A 25,829-nucleotide genomic window follows, 5' to 3' on the forward strand; every position below is an offset into this window, starting at 1 on the left:
AAGTGGGCTAATACTAAAGGTTAATAATTTAAAATCACTGGAAATATCAGGAAGAGAGATAAAGGGATTGTTTTTTTTTCACTGAGAGAGTATTCAGGATCTGCAACTCTCCGGGTGAAAGGGTAATACAATCTACACATGGGCCAAATGGGCATTTCAGTAGAAGGAATATATGCGAAGGAATCCTGGTTAAGCTATGTGGTTATATCAAGGGGTTAAAAGGTTAAACTAATTATTTTTCTATAATTAAGAGCTAAAATGATTAACAATGTTCAACATACAGTTCACAGACATTAAGAGAATCCCTGATTAGAGATACACACCAAAAGTCTTAGGGTAGCATATTTTTTTTAATAAACTGTCACAAAGGTCATCATTGTGTAATATTTTATAAGATGATTATTAATAGCCCTAAACGTAGTCAACTGAAAATGTTCAAAGCTGGCCCGGCTGAAAACAACAATATAATCTTAAAGCACAGGCATATAACTCAAGAAAATTGTCCAAGGTGAGCCCTCACAACTGTACTCTTTAAAACTAATGAGGGGTAGACTTTATCTGGAAATGAACAGCTGTATGTTTCCTTAGAAAGCAAAGAAGACTGGATCTAATTAGAAACTAAGATAAATGTAACTTTAATAATTAATGAATATCCTATTTAAATTACCTTATTATATCAATCCAGTCTGTTCTGCTATAACACGTGTTTCTTCAAAGCAAATTGGCTTTAAAGCAATTGAAGAATTTAGACTGTTATTTGCAGAATGTGAACTTTCCTTCCTTGTGTTAGCCATAGTGTGATTCTGGCCCCATTGCTTTAAATAGCTTGTCTATTGTGTAATTTCCTTATTACATGAAAACGGAACTATTGTGCTTTATCAGAACCAACTGTACTCAAATTTCAATATGGATGCTCTTTTGAAAATCGATTGCATTTCCTCCCTTTTCCTCGAACCTTTTAGCATTATAATTGACTGTTTCCATCACACTGTAGATTGCAGTTTTGGTTCTGACATCAAAGAATCATAGAGTCATGCAACAGGAAAACAGACCCTTCAGTTCAACTAGCCCATAACAACCATAATCCCAAACTAAAAGAGCCCCACCTGCATTTGCTTGGCCTACATCCCTCCAAACAGTTCTTGTTCATGTTATCTAAATGTCTTTTAAACATTGGAACTGTACCTGCATCCACCACTTCCAACAAAAGTTCATTCCACATATGAACCACTCTCTGTGTGAAAGAATTGTCCTTTGTGTCTTTTTTTCAATTTTTCTCCTCTCACCTTAAAAATATGTCCCCTTGTCTTGAAATCCCTCACCCTATGGAAAAAATACTTACCATTCACCTTATCTATAGCCCTCATGATTGTATAAAATTCTATAAGATCAATTTTGTATCCAATTGGCAAGCTAGGTTAGATGGCTAGGATCTTGATTGTGACAGGGATCAAAGGTTATGGAGAGAAAGCGGGAAAATGGGATTGAGAAATTTATCAGCCATGATTCAATACGGAGAAATCTCAATGGGCCAAATGGCTTAATTTCTGCTCTATGAGATCACATCTCAACCTCCTATGCTCCAATGAAAACAGTCCCAGCCGATTCAGCTTCTCCTCATAACTCAATCCTTCTATTCCTGGCAACGTCCCAGTAAATGTTTTCTGAACCCTCTCCTGATTAATATTTTTCCTGTAACAAGAAGATGAGAACTAGATACAGTACTCCAGAAAAGGCCTCACCAACATCCTGTACAACTTCAACATGATATCCCAACTCCTATAATCAAAATTCTGAGTAATGAAGGCAAGCATGCTGAATGCCTTCTTAACCATCCTATCTGTATGTGATGGAGAAAGTGAGGACTGCAGATGCTGGAGATCAGAGCTAAAAATGTGTTGCTGGAAAAGCGCAGCAGGTCAGGCAGCATCCAAGGAGCAGGAGAATTGATGTTTCGGGCATAAGCCCTTCTTCACGAATCTTCAGTCATTCTGAACTCAGATTTCTCCACTTTCCTTATTTCCCCTCCCCCCACCTTGTCTCAGTCAAATCTGAACTCAGATTTCTCCAGTTTCCTCATTTCCCCTCCCCCCATCTTGTCTCAGTCAAATCCCTCGAACTCAGCACCGCCTTCCTAACTGCAATCTTCTTCCTGACCTCTCCGCCCCCACCCCACTCCGGCCTATCACCCTCATCTTGACCTCCTTCCACGTATCGCATTTCCAACGCCCCTCCCCCAAGTCCCTCCTCCCTACCTTTTATCTTATCTGTGTGTGATGTCAGCTTCAAAGAATTGCGTAACTGAACCTCTAGGTCTCTCTGTTCTACAATACTACTCAAGGTCCTACATTTAACTTTATAATTCTTGCCTTTGTTTGTTGTTCCAAAATGCAATACCTCACATTTATCCAATTTAAACATCATCATCAGCCACTCTCCAGCCCAATGACCCAATTAATCAAGATCTCTCTGTAACCTTAGATAAGATGTGTGAGTTGTTAGCACTGCTGCCTCACAGCGCCAGAGACTCGGGTTCATTTCCCGCCTCAGGCGACTAACTGTGTGGAGTTTGCACATTCTCCCCGTGTCTGCGTGGGTTTCCTCTGGGTGCTCCGGTTTCCTCCTACAGTCCAAAAATGTGCAGGTTAGGTGAATTGGCCATGCTAAATTGCCTGTAGTATTAGGTGCAGCGGTAAATGTAGGGGAATGGGTCTGGGTGGGTGCGCTTCGGCGGGTCTGTGTGGACTTGTTGGGCCGAAGGGCATGTTTCCACATTGTAAGTAAACTAATCTAATCTAACCTTGTTCACTGGACACTATACCACCAACCTTGGTGTCATCCACAAATTGACTAACCATACCTTCTATGTTCTTATCTAAATCGTTTATATGAATATCAAATAAAAGTGGACCCAGCACCAATCCCAGTGGAACATCGCTGGCAAAAGGCTTCCAATCCGAAAAACAACTCTCCACTGTCAACTCTGATGAAGAATCATCTCGACATGAAATGTTAGCTTGCTCTTTCCAGGGCTGATGCCTGACCTGCTGTGATTTCCAACATTTTTGTTTTCTTCTGCCATTCTATCATTTGTCTCCTGTCATTAAGCCAATTTTGTATGGTTTGGCAAGTAGGCAAGATAGATAGGTTCTTGATTGTCAAGGGGATCAAAGGTTATGGGGAGAAAGTGGGAGAATGGAGTTGAGAAACTTATCAGCCATGATTGAATGGCACAGCAGACCTGATGGGCTGAACAGCCTAATTTCTGCTCTTATGTCTTATGGTCTTAAAGCTCACACTGAATCCTTTGTGATCTAACTTTACTATTAATTAATGAATGTGAGCAAGAAATGCAAAACTTGCATCCACACCTCCCCCCTTACTTCCCTCCAAGGCCCCAAGGGATCCTTCCATATCCGTCACAAATTCACCTACACCTCCACACACATCGTTTACTGCATCCTCTGCACCCGATGTGGCCTCCTCTACATTGGGGAGACAGGCCGCCTACTTGCGGAACGTTTCAGAGAACACCTCTTGGACACCCGCACCAACCAACCCAACCTCCCCGTGGCTCAACACTTTAACTCCCTCTCCCACTCTGCCAAGGAAATGCAGGTCCTTAGCCTTCTCCATCGCCAGACCATGGCAACATGACGCCTGGAGGAAGAGCGCCTCATCTTCCGCCTAGGAACCCTCCAACCACAAGGGATAAATACAGATTTCTCCAGCTTCCTCATTTCCCTTCCCCCCACCTTATCTCAGTCCCAACCCTCGGACTCAGCACCGCCTTCTTGACCTGCAATCTTCTTCCAGACCTCTCTGCCCCCACCCCCTCTCCGGCCTATCACCCTCAGCTTAACCTCCTTCCACCTATCACATTTCCAACACCCCTCCCCTAAGTCCCTCCTCCCTACCTTTTATCTTAGCCTGTTCAGCACACCCTCCTCATTCCTGAAGAAGGGCTTATGCCCAAAACGTCGATTCTCATCCTCCTTGGATGCTGCCTGACCTGCTGCGCTTTTCCAGCAACACATTTTTCAGCTCAGATCTCCAGCATCTGCAGTCCTCACTTTTTCCTATGTTACTGAGAAGTTATATATAGATTCTAATAATATCTGGGATAATACAATCTGCCTGAAACCTGTTTAAAAAGATGCTTAAAGTATAATAATAATCTCAGTTGGCTCATTTCCCCGGTGAGAGATAAATCAATCTTTCAGACTCACTTAGCATCTTTAGCACCTGTCTTTCGCAAACTATTCATGACAGCAATCATCTTAAAAACATGCCAAATCTGGCATTGTGCCAAAAAGGGCCTGGGATTATTAGAATCTACCACATTTACAGGGTTATAGAGAAAAATTAGGAGTATGGGATAAAGAACAACTCTTCTTTCACAGGGCATACACAAGAAAAGTGGGTCACCTTGCATCCTTTTGTGCTGTAAACTTCTGTGATGTTAAAATTAATACAACAATTGTAAGAGCGAACGGATGCAATCCTGAGAAGATTGGGACTGAACAGTGTTTCAAAATGGGTAGCAAATATCTGAGAAAGTAAAGGTTTGCAAAATAGCTTATAAAAGTAAAAAAAATGTTAAATTCGCTATTTTAAAAGATATTGTTTCTTTCTTCTTAAAATTAATTTTATCTGGCATCCTGGTCTCCTTCCTATCAGAAAGATGTTGTGAAACTTGAAAGGGTTCAGAAAAGATTTACAAGGATGTTGTCAGGGTTGGAGGATTTGAGCTATAGGGAGAGGCTGAACAGGCTGGGGCTGTTTTCCCTGGAGCGTCGGAGGCTGAGGGGTGACATTATAGCGGTTTACAAAATTATGAGGCGCACGGATAGGGTAAATAGGTAAAGTCTTTTCACTGGGGTCAGGGAGTCCAGAACTAGAGGGCATAGGTTTAAGGTGACAGAGGAAATATTTAAACGGGACCTAAGGCGCAACGTTCTAATGCAGAGGGTGGTGCGTATATGGAATGAGCTGCCAGAGGATGTGGTGGAGGCTGGTATAATTGCAACATTTAAGAGGCATTTGGCTGGGTATATGAATATGGGTTTTGAGGGATGTGGTTCAGGTACCACCAGGTGGGACTAGATTGAATTGGGATATCTGGTCGGCATGGACAAGTTGGACTGAAGGTGTATTTCCATGCTGTACATCTCTATGACTCTATGTGCTATGCTTTAAGATTTAATTTTAGAAACAGATGTATGATAATTCTTAAAAGCACTTATTTATCGTTCAGAATTTATCCTTTCCACAACTTAGGGCTGAATATTAGATTTTTGCGGCTGTCAATTCTGTTGAGTTTGATGGAGGGTTTCTATATCGCTGTAGAGAATTTTCTTCCTGTATTTGAATGAACTCACCTCATTATCTACCTACTCACCCCTATTATCTGATTCTAGCCCAATCCTAAAACATGTAATTCCCAAAACAACTTGTCTTTGCCGGGATATTCCGGTATGGACTAATATCCCAGCTGGTGGTGCAGTCTTTTAAAGGCAGTTAAAGTGGATCTGCCCTGAAAGCTTCCTGATGTTTGCCCTGGACATGGAGTGAAGAGAGAATTGAAAGTTTGTAGACAGGGACCTGGAGGTCCTGGTGAAAGGGATGGGGGCCAAAGGGGGACATCTTCTTCCCCCATGTTGAGTAGTGGAGGCCAGGATACCAAACCATGTCTGCCAAGGTTACCATCCAGGTCAGTGCAGGTCTCAGCCATCCAGCCAAATGCAGAGTATTGCCAGAGGAAGTTCAATCGTCTTTGCCAGTGTAAGTGGCTTCATCATCTCGCTGATCCCTCCTAATCTCTCTATGTCTGCTCCTGCACATTTCATCCAACAGGATTCATGTTCTACTAATCTCATTACTACGTCTTTTCTCATGCAGTCTCACCCACCCTGACCCCCAGTACCACTAACTCTGCATGCTCTCCACACTGGCTACTCACTTGTTCATAACACGTTCCCGCCTGCATCAACACTAACAGCTGTGCCACCCACTTTCATCTTGAAGAATACCTGCCTATCTCTCATTCGGGGAGAAAATCGGCCCACAATAAATGGGGCATGTTTTCAAAGAGGTAGATGCAGGTCTTGTGACTTAAAGGATTAAGGGATTTGGGGGATGGTGGAATTGGATATTGAACTCAATGAGTATGGTCATATTGAACAGGGCAGCAGGCTTTAAGGATCGAATGATCTACTCTACCTCCTATCTTTTATGTTTCTATATTTAAGAAGTCAAGTAGGATAGTGGGTGCTGACATTTGGCTCCTCAGCCTCTGACCTCCCCAAGTGGCTGACATACTATATCCGAGCTCCTGAACTGATATTGGAGATACCCTTAACTTAATGTGCTAGGACACCTTTACTGAAGTCTATCTATCCTAAGTTGATTGAAGACTGCTAACAACTTTGACAAGCTCCCTGGCCAAATGGTAAGGCTATGCACTGTGAGCTTGTTATCTCTGGCTGGGAGGTACAGTCCAAAAAGGCAAGGCAGGGCAAGGCGAAAATGCTATGAGCTTCCTGGTCAGCTCAAACTGAATGAGCAGTAAGAGAGCAGGTGAACAGTCCAGAGATACAGCCTTGTCCTGTCTCCAAGCTTGTGTGAGTCAATGAGTGTAAAAAAATCCTTGCTGTAGTTTTACAACGATAGTTGCCAGTGAGCCCTGAGGTGCAGCATTGGAGTATAAAACTGCCCTCTATGTGAATGGGAGGTGTCCCATGAGGCTCGCACATGTTGAATGTCAAGTCCCTGTACATGCATGTGGCCTGTGCCCATGTAATGTGCTCTGCTCTGAGATATTGGTATCCAACATGGAGGCCCATTGGAGCGAGCAGTGAGCTGCAGCCATTATATATGTTTTTTTTACTTAGATTACTTACTTAAATTACTTACAGTGTGGAAACAGGCCCTTCGGTCCAACAAGTCCACACCGACCCACCGAAGCACAACCCACCTATACCCCTTCACTTACCGCTTCACCTAACACTACGGGCAGTTTAGCATGGCCAATTGTTCTCTGACATCCATGTCAAAAAATATTGATATCTAATTTTCTCACCAGAAAGCTCTGTATTAATGAGGAAAATCTGCAGACAAAATAAACACCCTTTATAGCCAACTCATCGCTGCCTAGCGACAATCTTGTCTCAATGTCTGCAACTTCATCAAAAAATATGACAGGCTGGTCCCAATATCAAGTGGGTCTCACTGGATTTCTTGTGTGGCTCTACCAGATTTCTTGCCTTTGCCCACATTGTTCAGGTCCCTGTAAGTTTCTGCCCTCAGTGACTGAACTTGATGTTTATTAATCATGCAACTCAAAAACAAATCACAAAATACACCTAAAACCACTTCAGCTCAGAATTAGTGTTCTGTATGGAGTGTAGTTTTAGGGGGATTCTTTTAGAATAGCTATAAACTACATGAGATCTACTGACAATCATCAAAAAGTGCAGAGCTGCAGATCTCAATACCAAATATTGGGTTTCCATGGCTCAACAATTTGGGCGTATAACAGAGACAGCATGCCTGGTCCAAATAAATATACATAGCCAACAGAGACACATCTGAACCCCTGGTGAAAGTCAATGGGGCAGTGGGGTGTTCCACCCTGGTATCATGATCCAAAAATAATTAAAGTTGTTTTTTCATTGTGGTGACTTTATAAATCTGTTTTTTGAGAAGGGAAATTGTTAAGTGATATCCTGGACATACCTAATATCACTCAGACTTCCTTCCCGTATTGTCCCAATAAAAGAATGTCTGTTGGGAATATTGATGAAGATTTCTAGTGGCTAATGCATCTCAGCAGTTCCAACATCATGCACCCAAAAGCATAATCTGTGTGAATTAATCAATCATACAAATATTTCAATTCAGAGGAGACAATTATCGATCTTCTTCTACTTAATTATGAATCCAAAGATACACTACAATGTATGTTTCCATCTGGATGTACATATATATCTGGATATGGATATATATTTTTCATTTAATTAACAAATATAAAGTTTATATCAATGATATTTTCCAACAATATTAAACAAGCTGCTGGTACCTATGTTCATTTTTATGTGGTTTAAATGTTACTCTATTATTCAGAGTTAGACAATAAGGTTTGTATTTTTCAGTATTTAGTATTCAAAACAACATTTTTTTCTGACTGTAACCATGTCACATTGCTACTTCTTGTCCTCTCCGAGTTCTCCACAATATTTAAATGGTCAGCAAAATCCTGTAGCTCTGTTATTTCTCCACTGTATACCTCTGTCAGATTTCCGTTATTTCTTTTTAATCTTATTTATCTGATTATAATTAGAGTCTCACTAATAAATGGCTTCTTTTTCTATGTCCTCCCACCACCATCGCCAGACGGCACAAGGCACTATTATCAGCAGAAATGGGATCAGATTAGATTTCCTACAGTATGGATACAGGCCCTTTGGCCCAGCAAGTCCATACCGATCCTCCGAACAGTAACCCACCCAGACCCATTTTCCCACCCCATATTCACCCCTGACTAATGACCCAACTCCGTGGGCAATTTAGCATGGCCAATTCACCTGACCTGCACATCTCTGGATTGTGGGAGGAAACCGGAACACCCGGAGAAAACCCACGCAGACATGAGGAGAGTGTGCAAACTCCACATAGACAGTCGCCCGAGGCTGGAATCAAACCCAGGTCCCTGGAGCTGTGAGGCAGCATTGCTAACCGCTGAGTCACCGTGCCACCCTTAAACCTTATGCTTCCATACACCCTAGTTTTAACTCTGCACAACCACTTTCAACCTTGCACTGCATTTATGTCATCAGATTGCTTGGTTGATTTCCCATCCTGGAGTCACAATTTCCTTCTGATTGTCTTCATGAAGACCCAAGCCATCTTTTTCCATTCAGCACAATTCTGTTCCCTTGCCACTGATTTCATGTCTCTCGCTGGTCACTGACTGAACCTGGACCAGAATGTTCATGATTTCCATTCTTGGTCATGTCTTCAGCCACCTAGACCTTACATATTAGTATGCCCTCCTGAAATACATCACTTTCCCATCTTCCAACAGCTCTTTAAAACCCACGTTTCTCCAATCTGTTAGTCACTCTTTTGCTTTGTTCATTTTTTAGCTTGGTATCCATCTTATTTAACTGTCCCCCTTGGAAACATTTTGGAATGTAAATGTACTTTGTAAACAAAATTACAAATTGCTGGAAAAGCTTAGCAGGTTTGGCAGCATCTGTGAAGAGAAATCAGAGTTAACATGTTGGGTCCAATGACCCTTCCTCAGAACCCTTGTAAATGTTAGTTGTTGGTGTTGTTGAAGTGAGCTTTTTTGATGTTATCATGATGTATATTTTAATTCATCAACTGAAAAGATTCTATCACTGTAAATATACAAGAACATTCTTATCAAGCTTATGAGTTATTCTTGCAGATGAATATTTTTTCCAAGCTGACTCTTAATTAGTGGCTGCATTGGATAAACTTGAAGATAAACTTTTAAAAATTTCTCTTCTTTTTTTCAAAATGTTCAGGTAGATGATCTTAAAGGATTTTTGTGAGCTTTGATGAACATAAATCAATTATTATCATTATTTATTTGCTGTCATAAAAATGTATCATGATTTACACCATTACCTACAAGATATGCAGTATCTTGGCACTATTCGAAACATAGTGCTATATTTCTTTTTATTCTTGTTGCGTCTAACACTGACTCATCCTTTCCTTAATGGCTTCACTACTGTGTAGTTAAACATGAGCAATGAAGTGTTAGAACTTGGAAATTTGCTCTGACTTGGATCATCAGACAGCACACCAATCTTACTGTTCTGGCTTGTGTGTTGTTTATGAGCATATTGGCATATTATTTTTAGCGTATTTTCTTGATACAAATTCAACAGCTACACATGAGTGAAAACAGTTTTTAATCTTAGTCACAATTACTTTATCAAAAGTAAGTAGCTTTGTCTACCTTTGTTTTGATATCTGGACTTTGAATATTTGTGTTTTTTTCTTTTTGGAAATGGTTCTTTTTCAATCTGTTTTAAATCTGATTTTATTCAAGTAAAACTTTCCATATTTTTAATTGGTGAATTGTTTGCATTTTAGCATTAATAGTTTGTATAAATAATAGTCTGCTCAAATTACTTGCCAATTACATCAATTAAGTGTATTTTAAAGGTGAATATTTCAGGAAAGAGACATATTTTAATGCTTGGATTATTGGTAATAAAGTCTATGAGGTAATTAGTTAGATAAAAATTAATCATTCATAATTCCTCTTCAGTTTGTGAACTTGTTTAAAAAGTATCGTTTAAAGCTAAATGGAAATCTAACAGAGAGGCTTTCAAAATCATGAATGGGCTGAATAGAGTAACTAGGGAGAAACTATTCTGCAGCAAAAAAACCCAAGAACAACAGAGCATAGATTTAAAATGATCTGCAAAAGAAGCAAGGGTGAAGTTGGGAGAAATGGTTTCAATGAGCGCACAGTTATGGTGTGGAATGCATTGCCTGGATGTGTGGTGCAGGCAGGTTCAGTTGAGGCATTCAAGAGGGCATTGGATGACTATTTGGATCAAAGTGATTTGCCAGGATATGGGGGAAAAGCAGCAAATTGGAATGAGGCAATGATACTCATTTAAGAAGCTGGTGCAGGTGCACTAGGCAGAATGGTCACCTATGCTGTAACTTTTCTGTGATTCAGTGAGAATGAGGACGATTTTAAAAGAGGTTACAAATTGTTGATTTTCATACTTTGCTGGCCATAAAAAGTATCTAATAGGGAGATTGCAAAAAGATTTATCTCAACATAAAATGCTATTTTTCATATAAAAATATCAATATGCATAATTAGATGCCAATGATGGCATTGTCCACAACAATAGTTAATGGAGCTATGCAGCTTACAATACTGAATATTCTTTTAGAAACAATCCCAACATTAACAGGTGTAATTGCATTTCAGGAGATTAAAAAGCTTGTCTTTTCCTGGTCTACCTCTACATATAATAAACCTTATTTTGGCAATGTATTGTGTTGACAGTGATAAAATGGGCATAACTAGGCAGAGAAAACAGAGCAATGCCATTGTGTTCTTCAGCAAATTTGAGTAAAAATTCAATTAACAAAGAAACACATTGCAGAAGATTAAAGTGATCGCAGGTAAAAATGGAAAATGATTTTGTTTCTTCAATACGCCTCAACTTAATAATCTTCTACCAAATATCACTCACTTGCAAGTGATGCAGAGAATCATTTAACTTTGGGTCAACTTAAAAATAAATATTAATAGAAACAAAGATTCATTAAAAATACAAATCTAATATAACACTTTGACATAAGTAATCATTAGGAATATTGTCCAAGTCTATTCTGGAATGCCAGAACCTCAGCAGTCATGCTGCTATGCATTGTAACAGAATTTTCACCTCCAAAGCATGTTCATAATTATGGGGATAAAGTAGGAGAAGTCATAAGGAAACTTAACCCTCTCCACAAATGAAAAATGTTTCCACATATTTTCAGCATGGACAGACAATGGTTTAATTTCAGCTTCTGCTGTATCTGAGTGCATGGTTGTAATTGATATCCCAATATATTTATTATGGCAATAAAATGGCCTGGTTTCCTCTGATTGGAACTTGTACTGAAGAATTTAGAAAAATTCAAACAGAAATAACAAACATAAGATATCTGAGGAAACGTACTGAGGAAGGGTCACTGGACCCAAAACATTAACTCTGATTTCTCTCCACAGATGTTGCTACATTGGCTGAGCTTTTCCAGGATTTTAATTTTTATTTCTTAAATACAGCATCTGCAGTTCTTTATGTTTTTATTTAACATGAGACATCCACACTCAAAAACTTTCAAGTAAGCATTTTTGACACCAAAGCCTGTCTATCATCTACCAGGTACCAAGTGTGATGAAATGCTCACTACCTTGTCTGAAGAATGCAGCTTCAACAATGTTCAAGAAGCTCAACATCATCCATGACACAAACCCATATAATAGGATCTCCCACTGATGCATAATTGTAGTACTCGGTGTTATCAATGAGGTCAGACCCCCTCAAAGCATTTCAAGAAAGTAGCCCAGACCCTAATTTTCCCAGTTGTTTCAAGCAGGTGTAGAGCAGATATTCCAGGAGTGATGCAGCTGATCAAACCACTTAGTTTTAAAGAAGCAGAATTTATTTACAAGGTTACTAAATGAAACACAAACAAAAGAGTACAGAATATAGAATAACTTAACCTATCCAAAAACCCAACAGATTATCCCAACTTAATGATGCTGTTCCAAATACTTGCCACAATCACCAAAAACACCCCCTGGCAAAAAAAGTAAAATCAAACACAGGGTCTTATAGGAGAGAGAGAGAGAGAGAGAGATGGAAGAGAGATTTAGCATGAAACACCTTCTTCCATGGAGCTGGTTCTTGGTCCAGCAGCCTCAAAACTGACTGTCTAGCAGCTCTGAACCCAAACCAAACCAGAGCAAAGCTAAACTCGGAGAACTGGCCACTCCCCTTTCATTGTACAAGTGTTTCTTTTAAAATTGAAAGTCTTCTTCTTGAGGCAGTATCTGTTAGCTATAATCAAATTGGCCCTAAAACCCATCCAAGCCAGATCTTTCAGAATCGCTGCTCTTACAATCTCTGTGGGAAAAAAAAGTCAAAGACAGCATTACCTTCTTAAAGGATCAGCATCGTCACAAGTACCATAAACAAGATGAACAGCAATAACTTGTCTCAGCAAAATCAAGTGCATATTTCAAACTTGTGATCACTGGCCCTAAAAAGCCAAAAGCAGCAAATGTAAGTCAAATTTCTCCCACTCCATTTTCACTTGGAATTATATTGCATTCCTTCAATGTGGTTTGATTAAAAACTTAAATGCCCTAAGTACTGTGACTACACCTGCAAAACATGAAAGTTGCAACAGTTTAAGAAAGTGACTCAACTTCACTTTCTCAAGAGTAAATATAGATGGGCAATTAAAGATTGACTTAGTCAGCAATATCCATATCCCTTGACTAATTCAAAAAAGTGGTACAAATGTCAAGAGTCCAAAGACAAAATTGTGCAACACACCTTCAGGCTGCCTATTGAAAATTGATTGCATTCTCTGAATATTCTGTAAGCAGTGTTTATTGAAATATTTGGCAAAGCAAGCCCTCTGTTCATGACATCAATACATGTAACTCTGAGCACACTTGTAAACACTCAAGATATGTGTGCTGACAGGGGTGCCCTCACAAACCAGGTGATACAGCTTTTCAGGCAGAAAATCGGGAACATCAATACTGATGCCCCAATCTCAGATCTACATTTATTGTGTAATGAAGGCTTTAACTAGTTTTCTCTTGGAGGAATAATAGCAGGTCTATTTTTAGATCACGGATTTAACTGGTGTAATGGTCACATCACCTGCCGAGTGGCAGCTTTGAGAAGTTTAAACCTTTTAATTACTCAGGCCTTATCAACATTATTTTGCTAAACTGTCAGTGCTTATCTAATAGCAAGATGCAGGGCACCAACTGAAAAGCTGGAAAATCTGGCTGCCCTCTCACAGAGCTGAGCTTCAAGAGACGGGAGACAATCCTGAGGAGTAGGGGCAGAGGATAATCACTAAGCAACCAGCATGGGATGTCAAGACATGAGTGAGTCAAGATGGCCCCATGTGTGGTCATAATAATCATTGGCAATGCTATTTTATTGTCAATTACATGAAAAGAACAGCACAAATTATCCTATGTAAGAATAACTGTAGGAAGTGCTGGGGAAACTCAGCAGGTCTGGCAGCATCTGTGGAGGGAGAAACAGAGTTAAGGTTTCAAGTATGATATGAGTCTTCTTCAGAACCCGTCTTTAAGGATGACTGGCTCGGGTATTTCACATCTGCTACATGGTGATTGGTTTGGGACCTTGAAACTAGTGTGGGACCCTGAATTCTTCTTTCTAAAGAAAAAGGCCAGTTGAAGCCACTTATGTTTAGAGTCTCTGAAAATTCAAGCTAGGTGGGTTTCAGGTGACCAATCTATTTGTCCATTTCCTTGCCGCTCTGTTTGTCACCATCATAAAAGCAGTGGGCCAATAATAAATCACACAACCTCCCCCATTCCTGTCAATTTAAATCCAGCCTTGTTTCAATCAGACATCATCAATACATCCTCCCATCTAGTGAAATTGCTGTTGCTATTGTCATTGATCAAGGTTTATCCATATGTCAGTAGGTAATGAATGTGGTAAACGCTGTGCAGTTTCCAATAAGAATGGTGATAGCCAAAAGTTAAATATGTCACTGTTGATGACAGAATGCTGCCTCTTCATGCCTGAGCACTTTGGAAGTCCTGGTATAGAGGTGAAGTTTTATTCATTTCTACTAGTTTGTTCCAAGGGGAGGAAAAATATTCTTACATTAAACTTTTCCACTTTGCAGGATGTGAAATGTCACCAATGTCCGCAGGCCATGTCCTCAGCAATGTGTCACATCTGTCAGTGAGCCATGTGATTCCATCTCTGAGCTGTGCTTATTAGTATTCCACCAAGGTACATATTTCATTCAATATCTGACAGTTTGTAGAGGCAAGACAGTTGCAGGGAAGGTTCTGTGTTGACTGCAGTGTCTGTTAGCAGAAAGAAACATTGACTTTCTTGTAAGCAACACTTAAACTTGCATGTCTTGCAAAACAAATTAAAACTATCAAGCTGGTTTTGCACACTTAACCTATTAGTGATGAGATCTTTTTGCTGGAAAATCTTGATGTATGAAAAAAAAGCTGTATCCTCATTGTGAATGCCATGAAAACTGCAGTACATATTTCCTTCACCAGTATGTATTTAAAACAATTCTGAGCATTTGTGTGCACTTTTCCCTTACTTCATTCTCCTGCAACTAAGGTTGATCTGTGCTGAAGGATATGGGTCAACTGAAGATATGATTAGAGAGATCAGACAAATCTCCCTGCTGATGTTTGTCAGACCTCCGAGATGAAATGCAGTGTTCCTCTCAAAGAGGTGGCTGCAAATCGATAGGACTCAACCCAGAGATAGTAAGGTTGGATTAACAGCTACTGCTGTCAAATTTGAATCCTGTGTCTGAGAGTGCTACATGGCACTGTTATTGCTGCCATGCTGCTGCAATTGCATTCAGTATATTTTCCTCTCTGAACATTTATTTTCATAGAGTTCTATGTTCTTTTTTTGGTATTATTTAGGGTAATTTGTCCCAGGCTTCATTGGAAAGGATGAATGGCCAAAAATTAGCAGACGTGCAAATAACATTACTGATGTTTTTTTGATCAAATAATTGTAGTACGTCAGTTTATTTTGTTTGAGAAAGAAAATCATTGGAGAATTCATTAAGTCTTGTATGAGGTACTTTTCTCATTTAAATCAGTGTCTTTGCTCCTACAAATCCACCTGAAAGCCTATTTTATGTGGGGGCAAGAACTTCTAAACTTGATTTCTAAATTATATTTTTGCTGTTTGAAGCTATGGGCCTTTATTGTATGTTCATAATTTAAGACAAATAAATATCAAGGAATTACCTTTTCTCTACTGTTTATCTTCTGATGAGATCAAATTTCAGACATTTTGTTTAGGCACAAAAATTTAGAAATATCCAGCCTCCTTTCAAAATGGTGTCCTCTGGTGGTAGGCGCAACTCCATCACTCATCACCGAGTCCACTCCAGATACCTTGTGTCTCAATGACCAGATATGAATCAACTCTTAGAAGGCAAAGTGCTGGAAATCTGAAGTAAGAATAAAAGGTGTTGGAAAAGGAGTTCTGTTGAAAGGTCTCTTGACCTGAAATATTAACTCTATTCTGTTCTAGTAATGGTACCTGATTCAGACTGCTTTACCAGCAATCTTTATTTTAATTTTATACTTGTTATAGATGAGGGAGGATAGATAAACTAAAATCCCCTGTTGTCTTTTCTTACTGTTCAAATGCTGGCTAGCGATGCTCTCATCCCATGAATGAATTAATAAAATAAAATTCAACCGTGGTTAATGAGGACTGAATGTTACCATATATTTGCTGAACGTTAATTTGTTGAGAGTTATGGAGGATTTTGCTCCATGAGAACGAGTAAGATCTCTCGCTGTATCACTCCAAACTTGGAACATTAGTTATCTACTGCACCTAAATGATGCCCCCTCACCCAATGCTAGCCCAATTCTACCAACTACCTGTACTGAGGAGATCTCACCACTCAGTGGGTATCCTAGAATCAACTGGTATACCTGGCACACATGTCATTTACAAAAGACCGTTGTGCCCCTGGAACAACACTGCCATTCTGTAGCTTTCTTGCTTGTTGAATGGCATTTCCCCAGTCATTGCAGACAAAGGGAAGTTGGCATTGTCCAAGGTTGGAACTTACGGCATTGCAGTCTTATTTGGAAGAATTTCTCTGCTCAGCCACAGTAAATGCTACCATCTTTTCTCTGCTATCTCACACTCATGCTGTTTATGCTACTACACAAACCTCCCACCATGGCTTGACCACCCTTACAAGTGCACGCAACATTTTCCCTCACTCGGTCTCACCCATTTCAACCCTTGTCTGTTCAAACCTTTCATGGTCTTTGCACTGACCACTCATTCAGTTGAGACACCTTGTCTAATTTCCAGCATTAAAATAAACAACTGTGATACACACTTACATGTCACTTAATACCTCCCCTTTTCTTAGCCGAGAAGAAAACAGCTCATAGTCAAGCAGCAAGACTAAGACCAGAGATGGACTGCCTGATATTTGTCCGCTGACCTCTTATGAGGTGAGGACCCTGTCCTTGACTTCCGTTAGTAGTCTATTAACCATACTTAAGTCTCTGGACTGATACTGGAGGCAGTCCCTTGACTTGCTGGAGGATTACCAACACCCTGAAAGCTAGAAAGGCAAAACAAAGGGAATGTGGCAGAGAGAGTAAAGTGCAGCAAGGCAAGGTGAGGCAAGGGAGGGTCCTGTGCGTATCCAGGGAGGTATAAAATGAGTGAGTGCTAAGAGAACAATTGAGTTGCCCAACGATGCAACCTGGTCCTATCCATGAGCTGGGGAGTCTGGACAGGCAGGCAGTTGTTGGATGCCAGTGTCCCTGGATGTGGAGTGTGTGCAGCTTGGTGATCTAGAGCATGTCCAAGACAGCAGCCTGGAGGAACAAGCGATGAGCAAAAGTCACCAGGTACTCACTCTGACTTCCATGTCAGAAATTGTTGATGTCTACTTTCCTGGCGGTGGGTGGTAGAATAGGAAGCTGCATATTAATGAAGTAAAGTTTAGTGTTAACAATATCTCCACCAATGGGCATCTCACCAATCACCAATGGGAATCTCGTTTCAATGCCCAAAATTCTGTTTGAATTCAATGAGACATGCTTAACAAAAACTGAAAGAACTGCGGTTGATGGAATTCTGAAACAAAACCCTTCTGAAGAAGGGTCACTGGACCTGAAATGTTAACTCTGATTTCTCTCCCCAAATGCTGCCTGGCCGACTGAGATTTTCCAGCAATTTCTGCTTTTGAGACATTCTTGATATCCAGAAGGCATCACTTACCTTGTCATGTGAATATGCTAAATGTTTTGCCTTGCCCATTTCATTCAGGGCACAAAAGATTCAGCCCATAGTCACCATTAGGCTAGCTTCTTAATCCCAGATCTTTATTGAATTCTAATTTAACAATTTACCATGCTGGGATTTGAAACCACATCTGTAGAACATTAGCCTGGGCTCTGGATTACAAGTACAGTGAAATTTGATACGCCGCTGCCATCACTTAAACTGTTTAAGTGTGTAAATAAAGAGAGTTATCAGCTCACGCATTCAACCTGCAAGCTTAAATGTTGCATCAATAACTAACCCTCATCACCCACTCCCTCCACACACACAAAACAACAAAGGTACAATTAAAGCAAACAGTATATTTGTAGGCAGTAGGATGCTCACATGCTGGGATTTTTTCTTAAGACTTCCTCTGGCGACCCAATAAAGGAAGGGATATTTTTATACTCTTGCATTGTAGTTCAAGTTTAAATAGCAGAAGTCAGATATCAACATTATCACATAATTTTCTTAAAGAGATACATGTTCAGCAAGCTAAACATTCAGCAAGATCACAAGCTAAACATTTGTGGTCATTGTACCATGAGGTCCAATTTCTTTACAGATGGATAAAAAAATTTTGGAATCATGCTTTTTTTTTCGCAAGTGCAACCTCCAGGTTCTTTAAGGTAAAGATGACATTACCTGGTGTTGTAGCTGCTGTTTCTTTTGGTGTTCCCTGCAGACTGCAGGTCTTTCCAGGTCTTCAGGTACTAATGCCAGCTAGCTTTACACAAGTAAGCAGCACTTATGTGGTGCATCGAAAAGGCTAAGCTGAAGGCCATTTTAATACAACGGAGATAATAGTTACACTCCTCGCACTTAGACCCTACATCCACGCCAACCAGACACCCTAAATTAATCAGGCCCATTTGCCAGCACTTGGCCCATATCCTTCTGAACCCTTCTTATTCATGTACCCATCCAGATGCCTTTTAAATGTTGCAATTGTATCAGCCTCCACCACTTCCCCTAACAGTTCATTCCATACATACATCACTCTTAACGTGAAAAAGTTGCCCCTGAGGTTTCTTTTATATCTTTCCCCTCTTACCCTAAACCTATGCCCTCTAGTTCTGGACTCTTCCAACGAAGGGAAAAGACCTTTTCTCTTTACCCTATCTATGTCCCTCATGATTTTATAAATGTCCATAAGGTCACCCCTCAGCCTCCGATGCTCCAAGGACTACAGCACCAGCCTATTCAGTCTTTCCTTGTAGCTCAAACCCTCCAATCCTGGCCACATCCTTGTAAATCTTTTCTGAACCCTTTCAAGTTTCTCAATATCCTTCCTAAGCAGGGAGACCAGAATTACACACAATATTCCAAAAGTGGCCTAACCAATATCCTATATAGCCGCAACATGACCTCCCAACTCCTGTACTCAATACTCTGACCAACAAAGGAAAGCATACCAAACACCTTCTTCACTATCCTATCCACCTTCGGCTCCTCTTTCAAGGAGCTATGAACCTGCACTCCAAGGTCTCTTTGTTCAACAGCCATCCCCAGAACCTTCCCATTAAGTGTATAAGTCCTGCACAGAATTGCCTTTTTAAAATTTACTCAGGATGAATTAGATTCTGGTCATCTCTCATTGGCAGCATTCCAACTCCGAGACATCAAATCTGGACTTGTGTTTCAGTTAAATTTCTGAACAGTAACAAGTGTCAATTTCACAGAAAATGCTTGTAATGCTATTTCAGGCAGAGAGGCTACCAAACATCATCATTCAATCAAGAACTTTTGGGAGGTTTGAGACAAAAATTGTGAAAGTCATCTGACCTTGGATGCCATCTTAAACAATTTTGTCACTGTTTCTTTTAAAAGCAAAAGACAGTTCCCGAAATTTCCATGTGAACCCAAACCATACTTAAAGTTATAAATAGGAAATGAATTCATTTGACATGATAAGTTGTCCAACGTTACACTGTATTGCTGTACAGTTTGAATTATTGCTAGTTAATCGAGAGAGAGAGAGAGAGAGAGAGAGAGAGTGAGTGCTTATGTGCTTCTGAATACTCACTCAAGATAAAAGAGCCCTTGGTTTGGCTAAGATGGAATCTTGTGCTGCAAAAATTGTTTAGCCTATGGTTGAATTTGATTTTGAATGAGTTTGTGTTACTTGCATCTTATAGTAAATAATATAGTAAAATACAATCAAAAGCTTCAACCATTGCCACAGTCCAGGACCATTTCTGAATAACTTAAGAATAAAAGGAGGAAAAAATATCACTGAAAGATGATCTATCTTCATTGCACTATCTCCACCATGAATCCTGAGCAGGCTCACCAGTGATATCTGGGTCTCTACCCCTTGTCCACTGCCTCACTGCCATCTGTGCTGGGACCCACTATGATAGGAGTCGCCACTCCTTAGATGCCATCTCTTTCCCGCTGGGCCCACCTGGCCAACACCATCAGAGTCTGCTACCTCTGACCGCTAGGGGACCTGCCACCACTCCACGCATGGCCCGCTCTAGCAGCCTTGCCTATGAAGAAAAGAGAAATGAAAGAAAAGAAAACAAAAGGACAAGAGCAGAATTAAAAAGGGTAAAAAAATGAAAGCGGATGGGAGCAGATTTGTCTCAGGCAAGAGCTCGCACACAGCCCTGGTATCCTGTCACCATCTTGGTTGACAGAAGACATAATTTTAGGAAAGGATGCCTATTCAGTGTTTTGAAAAGTGTACTTTATGTCCACTTGGAGCTACCATAAACATTTATACCAGCAGAGGGAGTCAACTAGAATTTACAGAAGAAAGTTAATAAAAGATCATTGACATTTCGAGTCCAGTGACTATTATCACTTGAACGTTAACTCAGCAGCATTTATGGGAAGAAAGCAGTTTTTCATGCAATTTCTGTTTCAGATCTCCAGCATTTTCAGCTCTTTATTTAATTTAATATAAGAAAACTATTGTTAATTATTCAATATTAGTACTCTGTGTTTTATATTCCAGGAATTTCACAAAGGAGTTGAAGTTTATGCTAGAAATGGTCATCCAGAGGATCATTAAGGAGATGATTCCCTCATTAATTCCTGTGTACTCTTATTTCCCTTGCAGACCAATGGTGTTTCCTTGCAAAACGTTGATGACCAAGTGTTTTCGTTTTGCTGCTGATTCATGCAATTAGTCAAATTATATAGAGCAGCACAACACGCATTCACTTAGATGCAGTCTTCAGATAATAAATGTTGATAACAGGGTGCGTGAAGTTTTGAAACTATTGACTAAAGTTTCCTAATGGGCTTAAAAATGCCCTAATCAGACCTTTAGCAATTAGTGAACAGTAACAGGTTAAATAGCTTTAGGTAGTGCTTGAAATCCTAAGCAATATCTAGTTTACTCTAAAACAGCTTTTTGCATTTAGGAGAAACTGTTAGGTCAAGCATTAGTCAGTAACATATTGTGCTGACTTAAATGAGCACACAGGCAATTGAAGAGGCAATCAACTGCTTAATGAACCTCTGATGACCACTTCTCGCAGAAAGTTCAACACCTTTGTGGAATTCTTGGAACATTAAACAACCAGAGACAGCCAGAATTTTAATTGCGAAAGCAACAATGGCTTCCTGTTATTAAAATGCTTCTGTAAACCCCAGCTGACTCCCTCTACTGGTACAAATACATATGCTAGCTTCGAGTAAACAATATGTTCATTAGACTTTTTAACAAACTGTACTCTACATCCTTCACTAATGTGATGTCTTGCATTAACGATATGGCTAAATTAGCATTCAAGACTCCATTTTGGCCTAAACAAGACACTTTAATTCCTGAACGAGCCGTTGAAAATCATCTTTTTCACAAATGAGCTACAAATATGAAATTGGCTCATGTCAAACATTCATCCACACTACTACCAGAGTTGACAAGGAGGGAACTGTATATATTTGGGTAGGTTACAGATAGAGTACTGTGTGCAGTTCTGGAATCCACATTATAGCAGCAATGTGATTGTCCTGGAGAGGGTGCAGAGGAGGTTTACCAGGATATTGACTGGACTGGAGAGCTTTAGTTAAAAAGAGGGATTTGATAGATTGGGGTTGTTTTCCTTGGAACAGAGGAAACTGTGAGGGAACATAACTGAGTTATAAAGAAAGGCTGGGTGGGCTGGCACTTTTTATTACTGGAGCACAGAATGTTGAGAGATGACCTTATAGAAGTTTATAAAATAATGACAGGTATAGATGGAGTTAATGGTAGTTGTCTTTTCCCTAGGATGGGGATTTGAAGGCTAGGGGGCACATTTTTAAGGTGGGAGGAGAAAGGTTTAAAAATGCATGAAGGTATTTCGTGTATGGAATGAAGTTTCTGAGGAAGTGGTGGATGTGGGTCCAACATTTAAAAGACATTTGGATAAGTACATAAATACAAAAGGTTTGAAGGGTATGGGCCAGGAGCAGGAAGGTGGGACTAATATAGTTGGGATTATGTTCGGCATGGACTGGTTGGACCAAAGTGTCTTTTTCACTCCGAGTGGTAGAAATCTGCAACTCATTGTCTCCAAATGTAGTAAAGGTGAGCTCTCTCATAGCATTTAAGAAGCATTTAGACGTAGAACTGCATTGCCAAAGTGTGTAAGGTTATGAGCTAAGTGCTGGACAAATGGCATCAGAATATTTAGATGGACCTAACGCTTTTTTTAACGCTGTTAAACCTCTATGACTCTTAGAATCTGGAGAGTAACTGAGCAATTATAGTACAATGATGTGATATCATAGCAAAGTTAAAAGTCTAAATTGCTTTATGCAAACAACTAATTTATTCTAAGTACAGTGTATTTTGTTTGGTAAAGAAATGGAACAGAAACTGAACCATGAAGCGGTGAGCTACCAAAAACAAGGGACAGATAAATTACCCATTAATTTATTTTTAATGGTATTGTTTAAGAAAGGAATATTGCCTAAGGCACTGGAAGAATGCCTTACTCTTAATTGAATGGTGATGAGATCATTAGAGCTTATTTAAACCAGGTAGGCAAGACCTCAGTTTTACATCTCACCCAAGAGGCAATACTTTTGAGAGTCTAGTGTTGCCTTAGCAGCTCTCTGTGCTGTCAGCATCTTCATAGAGTGCGGCTCAAAGCCATTATCCTCTGACTGAATGCCAAGATTGTTCGAGGTTGATGTACACTGAAGCTGGTTCATATTGCACAAGTGGGATCTGAGCTTCCAGTTATCAGAGCTTTAGCAGCAGGTACCAATCTCAGAGTAAACTTAAATAAAACAAAAAAAACCTGCGGAAACTGGATATCTGAAACAAAAAGCAGAAATTGCCGGAGAAAGTCAACAGGTCTAGAAGCATCTGAGGGAAGAATGCAGAGTGAAGAGAATTCAAAGTTAACATTTCGGGTCCGGTAACACTTCCTCAGAACTGCTTACCTCTTCCCCTGTCCCCACTTTGGCTTCAACATAAACACTACTTTTTTATGAACTACTTATAGTTCTGAGGAAGAGTCACTGGACTCGAAACACTAACTCTAATTTCTCTTCACAGATGTTGTCAGACCTGCTGAGCTTTTCCAGCAACTTCTGTTTCTGTTTCTGATTTACAGCATCTCTAGTTCTTTCAGCTTTTAAAAAAGCAGAGAGAACATTTCAAGCCTGGTGACTCTTTACCTGGATGATTAGTAGCTTGGAAAAAGTGATATTTATGCTGGAGCCAAAGTGGGGATGGGGGAAGAGGTGAGTGGAAAAAAAATCTATCAATTTTGTTTCCAAATTCTACCTTGCTCTCACCTTCACTTTAAGTAAACAAGCAGGAGACTGGAAGAACACCGCAAGCCAGGCAGCATCAGGATGTGGAAATTGTTTCGGGTATAACCTTTCTTTAGGACTTTGGGTTGGTGTAAGGGGAGCTGCAGGTAAAGGGGGGTAGTGTGGTGTGGTAGGGCTAGGTGAACACAGGTAGAGGGTACAACCTGGTTGGTCGATGGGAGGAATGAAAACGGTTGGTAGCTGGAAGGGAGGGTCAGTTAGAGAAATGGAAGGGAGGGGGTGGGAGAGGGGCTGGGAAGGGTGTCGTAGGATGAGGATGGAGGTTATTTGAAATTGGAGAACTCAAAGTTGAGTCCTCTAGGTTGTAGGCTTCCCAGGCAGAAGATGAGGTGTTGTTCCTCCAATTTGTGGTCTGATTCGCTATGGCAACTGAGCAAGCCAAGGATGGTCATGTTGGAAAGGGAGTGGGAATGCAAATTAAAATGGATGGTGACTGGGAGGTCAGGTCAAGCTCTGCGGGCCCAGCTGAGATGCTAGGCGAAACATTCCCTGAGTTTATGTTTGGTCTCACAAATGTAGAGAAGACCACATCGGGAATACATGGGCCATCTAACTTCTCCCTTTCTTTCCTCAACATCTCCGTTTCCATTTCTGGGGATAAACTGGCCACCAATATCCACTACTATCCCATTGACTTCCAGAGTTAGCTTGACAATACATCCTTACACCGTGTTTCCTATACGATCTCCATTCCATTCTCCTGGTTTCTCCATCTCTATCACAAATGTTCCAATGATGCCACCTTCTGGAGGGGACACACAGAACTGGCACACAGAATCCTCAACCAAGGATTCCTCACTAATGTGGTCAAGAGGGCCCTTACTTCTACCCAGCTCTTGCACTTTTGCCCTCACCTCTTCCCTTCCCTCCTGCTACAATGATGGGGTCCATCTGGTCCTCACTTACCATCCCACAAGACTGTGCATACAGAGGATTATAAGGTGCTATTTCCATCATCTCTAATGCAATGCCACAGCCAGAAACACATTCCCTTCCACTCCCTTGGCTGTTCCCTCTGGGACACTCTGGCACACTGCTGCTCCACTCCCAACATCTCGCCACACTCTCACAGCACCTTCCACTGCAATCGCAGAGGGTGTAACACCTGTCCATTTAGCTCCTCCCTCCTCATCATCTGAGGCCCCAGATATACCTTCCAGGTGAAGCAGTGATTTACCTCCACTTCATTTAATCTAGTCCACTATATTCATTGTTCACAATGTGGCCTCCTCTACACTGGGGAGATGAAAGGCTAGTTGGATGACTGCTTTGTGAAACAACCTCATTCCTCAAAAATGACCCTGAGCCACTTCAACACACCACTGTGTTCGCACATCAACAATTCTGTCACAGGCCTGCTGCAGTGCTCCAGCGAGCCTCAGTGCAAGCTCAAAGATAATATCTCATTTTCCCCTTGGAGACCCTGCAGCCTCTAGGACTCAACATCAAGTTCAATAATTTTAGAGCCTGATTCCCATGTTTTCTACCCCAATTCACTTGGTCCTGTTCTGACATGGGTTGCTTTTAGCACAGTCACACATTTCCATGTACCCCTGGGCCTATTATCACGTTATCAAGGTTGCATTTATCATACTTTACCCATTTTCTCACTTTCTCTTATCTCTTACCCCTGATTCAGCTTTTCTTCTGTTCTAGCCTGTTATCCATAATCTACTTTGGTCAGCATGGACCAATTTGGGCCAAAGGGCCTGTCTCCATGCTGTAGGACTCTATGACACCAAGTGTTTACCTCCCCCTTTTATATCTCACTCTTGTTAGGCTCTGTCTCCACCCAACTGTGGACCTCTCCCTTTCTCTGTGCCATCCCACCCCCAACATCAGCTTCAGCGTATATATCACATTTTCCTGGCTGCTAAGAGTTCTGATGAAGAGCCATTGAACTTGAAACATTAACTCTGCTTTCTTCCCATGGATGCTGCCAGACCTGCTGATTTTCCTTAGAGCAGACTTGCCAATTTTCCTCAGGCTAGCTATCAGGAAGTGCTAATAAAATTGAGACTACCAAGTGGCTGACGTTAATGATTCTGACAAGGGTCCAGTAACCATTTAATGAAACATGGAAGAGCAACTCTCCAGAGAATCATGGGACTGTCACCAAATCCAGCAACTTAAAAACATGTGGTAAATATAACTAACAGTGCCAAACTATGCTCAAAGCATTCTGAAAATAAACTCTTGTTACACACGGTGGCTCAGTGGTTAGCACTGCTGCCTCACAGCACCAGCAACCTGGGTTGGATTCCATCTTCAGGCAACTGTCTGTCTGGAGTTTGCACATTCTCCTTGGATTTGTGTTGGTTTCCTCCCACAGTTCAAAGGTAGGTAAGTTAGGTGAATTTGCCATGCTTAATTGCCCATCGTGTTCAGGGATGTGTAGGCTAGGTG

The sequence above is a fragment of the Chiloscyllium plagiosum genome, chromosome 10, assembly GCF_004010195.1.
Source record: "Chiloscyllium plagiosum isolate BGI_BamShark_2017 chromosome 10, ASM401019v2, whole genome shotgun sequence".
NCBI classification, from domain to species: Eukaryota; Metazoa; Chordata; class Chondrichthyes; order Orectolobiformes; family Hemiscylliidae; genus Chiloscyllium; species Chiloscyllium plagiosum.